Raw genomic sequence first — 10468 nt, forward strand, 5'->3', positions numbered from 1 at the left:
GAAGATAAATAAAATTTTTTTATTAATCACAATTTATTTTTTCTTTTCATGATTATATGATATTTATTAATATTATTTTTTAATAAATATATATAGTATATAATAATATAATAAATATAAACTAATTAGTTAGTTATTAAAATTAAAAATAGTTACTTTAATATAAAAATAAAATTAAAAATTTTTATTATAAAACATATTAAAATCTTATATAATTATTTAATAATAACTGAATTATAACTTGTTGATTATAATTTATTGAAGCTTGACTATTTTTAAAATATTATTGAAGATATCTATTCCAAAATTTAATTTTAAGTTTTTGATTATTTTACAATTTTTTAATTACGTGAGACTGAGTCAATCGGTTCAACTAATGACCTACCAGTTGAACTAATAAACCAGTAATCTAACCGGTTTGATTTTAACAACTATGCTTCTAATGGTTTGAATTGGTCTTGTAAATCTTGAGTAATTAGCGAATAATTAACTAATAAATTAAATATTAATAAAAGAAATTAGAAACATGAATTTTATATTAAATTGGGATAGAGCTTATTAAAACAAAAATTTTGAGACCAATTTCAAAGAAGACCCAAGGCCCAAATTCAACCCAGCCACCTAATCAAAACCCAACCTTCCTTTCTTCTTCCTCTTCATTTCACGCTGGGAAACATTATGGAGAAGGTAAGGAAGACAAAACCCTTGCTCCCAAATTAAACTACCGTAACTTCTTGCACCGAGCTCCAATTGTCGTACCATTTGCGGCCACGCGTCCACCGCGTTGAACTCTACAAATCAATTGAACAATTTCATATGTAAGTCACTCTACCACTCCAGATTTTCTACCCCTTGAATTTCGAGAATTGGTGAGAACCCATATTGAGATTTTGTTGATTTTGGTACTTTAGGTTCAATCTAGCTTGCGAAACTTATTGGGTTTGGTCTGTTTAGTCTGTGGGTACGGTAAGAATCCTCAACCCTAGTTAAATTCTTGAATTTGTGTATTGGGTATTTGATGAGCGGATATTTTATACGCTTTTTGGGGTTAATTTCATATAGATTTTAGTATGTTTTAGTTGGTTTTCAGTTTATTTTCATTAGTTTCTAGGCAAAATCCACATTTCTGGACTTTACTATGAGTTTGTGTGTTTTTCTGTAATTTCAGGTATTTTCTGGCTGAAATTGAGGGAGCTGAGCAAAAATCTGATTCAGGCTGAAAAAGGACTGCTGATGCTGTTGGATTCTGACCTCTCTGCACTCAAAATGAATTTTCTGGAGCTACAGAACTCCAAATGGCGTGCTTCCAATTGCGTTGGAAAGTAGAATTCCAGGGCTTTCCAGCAATATATAATAGTCCATACTTTGCTCAAGGATAGATGACATAAACTGGTATTCAACGCCAGTTCTCTGCCCAATTCTGGCGTCCAGCGCCAGAAACAAGTTGCAAGTTGGAGTTCAACGCCAGAAAAGGATCCAAAGCTGGCGTTGAACGCCCAAAACAGCCCCAGGCACGTGAGAAGCTTTAGTCTTAGCCCCAGCACACACCAAGTGGGCCCCAGAAGTGGATTTCTGCACTATCTGTTATAGTTTACTCATTTTCTGTAAACCTAGGTTACTAGTTTAGTATTTAAACAACTTTTAGAGATTTATTTTGGATCTCATGACATTTTAGATCTGAACTTTGTACTCTTTGACGGCATGAGTCTCTAAACTCCATTGTTGGGGGTGAGGGGCTCTGCTGTGTCTCGATGAATTAATGCAAGTATTTCTATTTTCCATTCAAACATGTGTGTTCCTACCTAAGATATCCATTCGCGCCTAACTATGGAGAAGGTGATGATCAGTGACACGCATCACCTTCCTCAATCCATGAACGTGTGTCTGACAATCACCTCCTTTCTACATCAGATTGAATGAATATCTCTTAGATTCCTTAATCAGAATCTCCGTGGTATAAGCTAGATTGTCTCCAAAACTCCAACATATTCTCCATTACTGCAATACAAGTAACCTTTAATCCATGCTCTCTTGTTTGTTCGCAATTCAACTGATAAATATAATTGACTTCCTGACTAAGAATTGCAAGATAACCATAGATTGCTTCAAACCAACAATCTCCGTGGGATTCGACCTTTACTCACGTAAGGTATTACTTGGACGACCCAGTGCACTTGCTGGTTAGTGGTACGAGTGTGAAAAGTGTGGTTCACAATTCGTGCACCAAGTTTTTGGCGCCGTTGCCGGGGATTGTTCGTGTTTGAACAACTAACGGTTTATTTTGTTGCTTAGATTAGGAAAATTTTTCCTTTTGATTTAGAGTCTCTTATTATTGTTCTTGGTTAAAAATATCCTTCTTCAAAACAAGTGTTACATTTATTGCCCAATTGGCTAGAGTGTTGGTTTATGTTCTTGATGATTGGGCACCAGTTTTATTAAAAATATTTTTCAAAAATAATTTTTCTTTGAATAAATCTTGTGCCAAACTCTAAGTTTGGTGTTTTCTTGTTGATTTTTCTTTGTTTTTCGAAAATTTTAGTTGGGTTTTCTAAAAATTTTAAGTTTGGTGTTCCTTATTCATGTTCTTGTGTTCTTGTGAGTCTTCAAAGTGTTCTTGAGTTTTCCTTGTGTCTTGATCTTAAAATTTTTAAGTTTGGTGTTCCTTGGTGTTTTCCCTCCAAAATTTTCGAAAACTAGGAGCATTAGATCTAAAAATTTTAAATCTTGTGCTATTTTATTTTTTTTCTTTCCTCTTAAAATTCAAAAATATCTTTTCTCTCTTTTTTAAAAGCAAATTTTTGAAATCTATTTCTAAAACTCAGATTTTTATTTCAAAATTTAAAACCTTTTTCAAAAATCATCATATCCTTTTCAAAATTTCCTAACCACTTTCTCTCTCCTCATTTTTTTCGAAAATCTTCACCCATTTTTATTTATTTTATTTTAATTTATTTTGTTTTCGAAACAAGTAAATTATTAAATAAATAAAAATATTTTTTCTATTTTACATCATCTTCCTTTCTCCATCATAGACCTAAGAGGAAATGAACAGTCCAGGAGGACTCTGGTGTCATATGCTAACCCCTCTACTGCTTCATATGGGAGTAGTATCTGCATACCCCCCATTGGAGTCTGTAGCTCTGAGTTGAATCCTCAGCTCATTATCATGGTGCAGCAAAGTTGCCAGTATTCCGGTCTTCCACAGGAAGAACCTACAGAGTTTCTGGCACAATTTCTACAAATTGCTGACACAGTACATGATAAGGAAATAGATCAAGATATCTACAGACTATTACTATTTCCATTTGCTGTAAAAGATCAAGCTAAGAGGTGGTTAAATAACCAACCTAAGGCCAGCATAAGGACATGGAAACAGCTGACAGAAAAATTCCTGAATCAATACTTCCCCCAAAACGGATGACACAGCTAAGGCTGAACATCCAAGGCTTTAAACAAGGAGATGAGGAATCTCTTTATGATACCTGGGAGAGATACAGAGAGATGCTGCGAAAATGCCCCTCTGAAATGTTTTCAGAGTGGGTTCAGTTAGACATCTTCTATTATGAGCTTGCAGAAGGAGCTCAGATGTCTCTAGATTACTCAGCTGGTGGATCTATCCACATGAGAAAGACAATTGAAGAGGCTCAAGAGCTCATTGATATAGTTTCCAGGAATCAGCATCTGTACCTAAGCAGTGACCCTTCCATGAAAGAAGAGGTTAAAACAGTAACTGCTGAACTCAGCCCTGTACAACAAGCTGCTGAATTCAATCAGCAATTGGACTTTCTAAAAAAGCAGTTAGCCGAATTCAAGGATAAACTACGAGACAAAGATGGCTAATATAAATATGGAAGAACAATTGAAGCAAACAAAGCAGCAGCTGTCAAGACAAATAACAGAAGAATGCCAAGCAGTTCAATTAAGAAGTGGGAAAACATTAAATACCCCACCTCAAGGCAGCAAAGAGTTAAGGAATGAGCAAACCACCCAAAATTCACCTGAGGACAGTAAGAGCCCAGAGAAAAGTAATTCTGGCATTAAAACGCCAGCAATCTGGTGGAAGGCTGGCGCTGAACGCCCAGACCATGCCCAAGACTGGCGTTCAACGCCAGTAACAAGCAAGGACTGGCGTTCAACGCCAGAAATAAGCAAGGATCTGGCGTTGAACGCCCAAAATGGGCAAGATCTGGTGCTGAACGCCCAAAATGGGCACAGTTCTGGCGTTCAGACGCCAGGAACAGACAAGGGGTTGGCATCTCACGTCACTCCAGCTTCTAACTCTGGCACTCAATTGCCAGTGAGGGATCAGACACACACAAGTGCTGATGACAACCCCTCTAAAAAGGCTTCTTCAACCACTTCTGTAGGCAATAAACCTACAGCAACTAAGGTTGAGGAATATAAAGCCAAGATACCTTATCCTCAAAAACTCCGGAAAGAGGAGCAGGATAAGCAATTTGCTTGCTTTGCAGATTATCTCAGGACTCTTGAAATAAAGATTCCATTTGTAGAGGCACTTGAGCAAATACCTTCTTATGCCAAGTTCATGAAAGAGATCTTGAGTCATAAAAAGGATTGGAGAGAAACAGAAAGAGTTCTCCTCACTGAAGAATGCAGTGCAGTCATTTTAAAAAGCCTTCCTGAAAAGCTTAAAGACCCTGGGAGTTTTCTGATACCATGCATATTAGAAGGTAATTGCACCAAGATAGCTTTGTGCGATCTTGGGGCAAGCATCAACCTAATACCTACACCCACTATCAGAAAGCTTGGCTTAACTGAAGAAGTTAAACCAACCCGAATATGTCTCCAACTTGCTGATGGCTCCATTAAATACCCATCAGGCGTGATTGAAGACATGATCATCAGAGTTGGACCATTCGCCTTTCCCACTGACTTTGTAGTGCTGGAAATAGAGGAGCACAAGAGTGCTACTCTCATTCTAGGAAGACCCTTCCTAGCAACTAGACGAACCCTCATTGATGTCCAACAAGGGGAAATAACCCTGAGAGTCAATGATGATGAGTTTAAGTTGAATACTGTTAAAGCCATGCAGCATCCAGACACATCAAAAGACTGCATGAAAGTTGATCTTATTGACTCTTTGGTAGAAGAGATCAACATGGCTGAGAGTCTCGAATCAGAGTTGGAAGACATCTTTAAAGATGTTCAGCCTGATTTGGAGGATTCAGAGGAGATTAAAGAGCCTCTGAAATTTCCTCTGGAAGAGGAAAAACCTCTTAAACCCGAGCTCAAACCATTACCACCATCCCTGAAATATGTATTCCTGGGAGAAGGTGACACTTTTCCAGTGATCATAAGCTCTGCTTTAAATCCACAGGAAGAGGAAGCACTTATTCAAGTGCTAAGGACATCTAGTTTTACACTGGGAAAAATGTCACTTCATGGTGACTGAAGGGATTGTCCTTGGGCATAAAATCTCAAACAAGGGAATAGAGGTGGATCAAGCAAAAATAGTGGTAATTGAAAAATTACCACCACCTGCTAATGTTAAGGCAATCAGAAGCTTTCTGGGGCATGCAGGATTCTATAGGAGGTTTATAAAGGATTTTTCAAAAATCGCAAAACCTCTAAGCAATCTGCTAACTACTGACACGCCATTTGTGTTTGACACAGAGTGTCTACAGGCGTTTGAAACGCTGAAAGCTAAGCTGGTCACAGCACCAGTTATTTCTGCACCAGACTGGACATTACCATTTGAGCTAATGTGTGATGCCAGTGATCACGCCATTGGTGCAGTATTGGGACAGAGGCATGACAAGCTTCTACACGCCATTGGTGCAGTATTGCAAACTATAAAGCTGCAAGGTTCATACCCAAAGAGTACAACAGGCAACAAAAGAAAAAATTAATCACTGATGCAAAGTACTACTTGTGGGATGAACCCTATCTCTTTAAGAGATGTGCAGACGGAATAATCCGTAGGTGTGTTCCTAGAGAAGAAGCACAGAGGATCCTATGGCATTGCCATGGATCTCAATATGGAGGCCATTTCGGAGGTGAGCGAACAGCCACCAAGGTCCTCCAATGTGGCTTCTATTGGCCCACACTCTATAAAGATTCCCGAGAGTTCATACGTAACTGTGACAGTTGCTAAAGAGCTGGTAATCTGCCTCATGGTTACGCCATGCCTCAACAAGGAATCTTGGAGATTGAGTTGTTTGACGTATGGGGAATTGACTTCATGGGACCTTTCCCACCATCATTCTCAAACACTTATATTCTGGTGGCAGTTGACTATGTATCAAAATAGGTTGAGGCCATTGCCACACCCACCAATGATACTAAAACAGTGCTGAAGTTCCTCCAGAAATATATCTTCAGCAGGTTTGGGGTCCCTAGAGTACTAATCAGTGACGGGAGCACTCACTTCTGCAACAAATAGCTTTACTCTGCCATGGTCCGGTATGGGATTCGCCACAAGGTGGCGACTCCATATCATCCACAGACTAATGGACAAGCTGAAGTCTCTAACAGAGAGCTAAAAAGAATCCTAGAACGGACTGTAAATACCCGTAGAAAGGATTGGGCAAGAAGCTTGGATGATGCTCTGTGGGCATACAAAACAGCATTCAAGACTCCTATAGGGACCTCTCCATACCAACTGGTCTATGGTAAGGCATGTCACCTGCCCGTGGAACTGGAACATAAAGCCTACTGGGCAACCAGATTCCTGAACTTTGATGCCAAATCAGCTGGAGAAAAAAGATTGCTCCAGCTAAATGAGCTAGAAGAATTCAGATTCACTGCTTTCGAAAATGCCAAGCTTTATAAAGAAAAATAAAAAAAGTGGCATGACAGAAAGCTGTCATCTAGAATCTTTGAACCAGGACAAAAGGTTCTGTTGTTCAACTCCAGGCTCAGGCTATTACCCAGGAAACTGAAGTCCCGGTGGAGGGGACCATATGTGATTACAAGTGTATCACCATATGGTTTTGTGGAGCTTCAAGATATTGATTCTGATAAGAAGTTCATTGTCAATGGACAGAGAATCAAGCACTATCTTGAAGGCAATGTTGAGCAAGAGTGCTCAAGGCTGAAGCTAGACTAAAAGCTCAGCAAGGTCCAGCTAAAGACAATAAAGAAGCGCTTGCTAGGAGGCAACCCAGCCATGGGGCATCAATCCTCTAAGCATTTTGCCCCATTTTTATTTTTATTTGTTTATATAAAGTTCACCGATCCTAAGGTAAAGAGTCAATTGTATAAGTTCACAGGGTTACAGAAGGATTTTGCACACAAAACAGAGAAAAAAGCTCACTGACAAGAAAATGCCAATAAAAGTCTGTTTTGGGCATTCAACGCCCAACAGAAGCATTCACTGGGCGTTGAACGCCAGTGAGGATACCCATCTGGGCGTTAAACGCCAGAAAGAAGCTCTTTCTGGGCGTTTAACGCCAGATTTACAGCATTCTGGGCGTTCAGAAAAACGCCCAGTAACAAAGGACTTCCTGGCGTTCAACGCCAGAAAGAAGCAGCAGCTGGGCGTTGAACGCCCAGGAGAGGCAGCAGTTGGGCGCTGAACGCCCAAAACATGCAGCGTTTGGGCGTTCCAACGCCAGGATGGTGGGGAGGAGGTAAATTCATTTTTTTTTCATATTTTTTCATTCTAATCTTAATTTTCATGCTTCAATTCATGATTTCTTGCATACACATGTTAAGAATCCTGATTTTTAAAATCCCTAATTTCTAAAAATCCTACCTTAAAAATATCAAATGTATCTTAATCCATATGCACAAACCCTCTTTTTCAATACAATTCAACTCTTTTTCAAATTTTCAAAACAAATCTATCTTTTCAACTAATATCTTTTTCAAATCTCCACATTATCTTTTTCAAAAAATTTTCATATCTTTTCAATTTTAAACTATTTCCTCTCTTATCATATCTTCTATCTTATCTTTTCCAAATCAATTTTTTTATCATATCTTTCCTAAAATTTTCGAACCCACCCCCTCCCTTTAAATATGGGTTCGGCCTCCACCCCCCTCCATCAACAATTGCACCTAGCTCTCCTTCTATCCCTCTCCTTTCTTTTCTTTTGCTTGAGGACAAGTAAACCTCTAAGTTTGGTGTGTTTATCCGTGATCACTAAGATCATGGCTCCTAAGGGAAAACAACCCACTTCAAGAGGCAAGAAAGAGAGCATTCCAAAACCACTTTGGAATCAAGGGAAGTTCTTATCTAAAGAACATTCAGACCATTATTGCAAAATAATGGGTCTAAGATCAGTGATCCCGGAAGTTAGATTCGATCTGAAAGAAGACGAATATCCGGAGATCCAGGAGCAAATTCGAATCAGGAACTGGGAGGTCCTAGCTAATCCTGAAACGAAAGTGGGAAGGAATATGGTCCAGGAGTTCTATGCTAATATTTCGCAGACAGACAAGCAAAAACTATCTGGAACTACTTTCTATGAATATCGGACCATGGTCAGAGGAAAGATTGTTCATACCAACCCTGACAAGATCAGGGAGATCTTAAAGCTACCTCAGCTGAAAGATGATCCAGACTCTTTCAACAGGAGAATGATGAGAACAGACAAGGGTCTGGATAAGATTCTAGAGGACATATATATTCCTGGAGCCAGGTGGACCACCAGTACGAAGGGTGTCCCAAATCAACTCAAAAGAGAAGATCTCAAACCAGTTGCCAGAGGATGGCTGGACTTCATTGGGCATTCTCTACTGCCCACTAGCAACCGTTCTGAAGTCACTGTTAAAAGAGTAGTGATGATCCATTGAATCATGATGGGAAAAGAAGTGGAAGTTCATCAACTGATTTCAACTGAATTCTACAAAATTGCTAACAAAAATTCTAAAGAGGCTAGGTTGGCTTATCCAAGCTTGATTTCTCTGCTCTGCAAGGACGCTGGAGTAAGGATGGAAATAACTGAGTATATCTCAATTGAGAAACCAATCACCAAAGCATCAATGGAAAAACAACAAGCGCAGGATGACCCCATCAAGAAGAAAACACAGGAATTTCTCCCAGAAATCCCTCAATCTGAATATTGGGAGTATCTTGAAACATCAGTTACCAAGATACAAGAAGCTATGGAACAAATAATAAAGGAACAGAAGGAACACAGTCAAATTCTTTGCTATTTGATTAAAGAACAGGAAGAGCAAGGACGTGACTTGAGGGAATTGAAGCGCCAGAAGTTATCTCTTGAAGGACCAAGCACCCCACAGATCCGAGGAACATCCACTTCCCAGAACAAAGGTTGTTAAATTCCAATTTCTGCTTTAACTCTGTGATAGTTGTCGTTATAAGAGTTTACTTTAGGAGTCATATAGTAGTAATTAGTGTTGCTGAGTCACAATCTAAAAGGTTCACCTAATTATGTGTCTGTGGCATTTATGTATCCGGTGGTAATACTGGAAAACAAAGTGCTTAGGGCCACGGCCAAGACTCATAAAGTAGCTGTGTTCAAGAATCACCATACTGAAATAGGAGAATCAATAACACTATCTGAATTCTAAGTTCCTATAGATGCCAATCACTCTGAGCTTTAATGGATAAAGTGAGGTGCCAAAACTGTTCGGAAGCAAAAAGCTACTAGTCCCGCTCATCTAATTAGAATCTGAGCTTCACTCAAAAACTCTGAGATATTATTGCTTCTTGACTTATTAGTCTTCTATTTTATTTGTCTAGTTGCTTGAGGACAAGCAACAGTTCAAGTTTGGTGTTGTGATGAGCAGATATTTTATACGCTTTTTGGGGTTAATTTCATATAGATTTTAGTATGTTATAGTTGGTTTTTAGTTTATTTTCATTATTTTCTAGGCAAAATCCACATTTCTGGACTTTACTATGAGTTTTTGTATTTTTCTGTAATTTCAGGTATTTTCTGGCTGAAATTGAGGGAGCTGAGCAAAAATCTTATTCAGGCTGAAAAAGGACTGCTGATGCTATTGGATTCTGACCTCCCTGCACTCAAAATGGATTTTCTGGATCTACCGGACTCCAAATGGCGTGCTTTCAATTGCGTTAGAAAGTAGACATCCAGGGCTTTCCAGCAATATATAATAGTCCATACTTTGCTCAAGGATAGACGACATAAACTGGCGTTCAACGCCAGTTCTCTGCCCAATTCTGGCGTCCAGCGCCAGAAACAAGTTGCAAGTTGGAGTTCAACGCCAGAAAAGGATCCAAAGCTGGCGTTGAATGCCCAAAACAGCCCCAGGCACGTGAGAAGCTTTAGTCTCAGCCCCAGCACACACCAAGTGGGCCCCAGAAGTGGATTTCTGCACTATCTGTTATAGTTTACTCATTTTCTGTAAACCTAGGTTACTAGTTTAGTATTTAAACAACTTTTAGAGATTTATTTTGGATCTCATGACATTTTAGATCTAACCTTTATACTCTTTGATGGCATGAGTCTCTAAACTCCATTGTTGGGGGTGAGGAGCTCTGCTGTGTCTCGATGAATTAATGCAAGTATTTCTA

The 10468-nt window shown here is 38.9% G+C and overlaps 1 long non-coding RNA gene across 1 annotated transcript in view; it reads right to left on the reverse strand.

Annotated features, from left to right (window-relative positions):
- The window catches only part of LOC107619174, a 20763-nt gene continuing 19402 nt past the window's right edge, over positions 9108-10468 (reverse strand). Inside the window, exon 3 of the long non-coding RNA XR_001615539.2 lies at positions 9108-9119. This is a non-coding gene — a long non-coding RNA (uncharacterized LOC107619174). The remainder of the gene's footprint in view (positions 9120-10468) is intronic.

This window comes from Arachis ipaensis, chromosome B01 (assembly GCF_000816755.2).
Source record: "Arachis ipaensis cultivar K30076 chromosome B01, Araip1.1, whole genome shotgun sequence".
Taxonomy (NCBI): domain Eukaryota; kingdom Viridiplantae; phylum Streptophyta; class Magnoliopsida; order Fabales; family Fabaceae; genus Arachis; species Arachis ipaensis.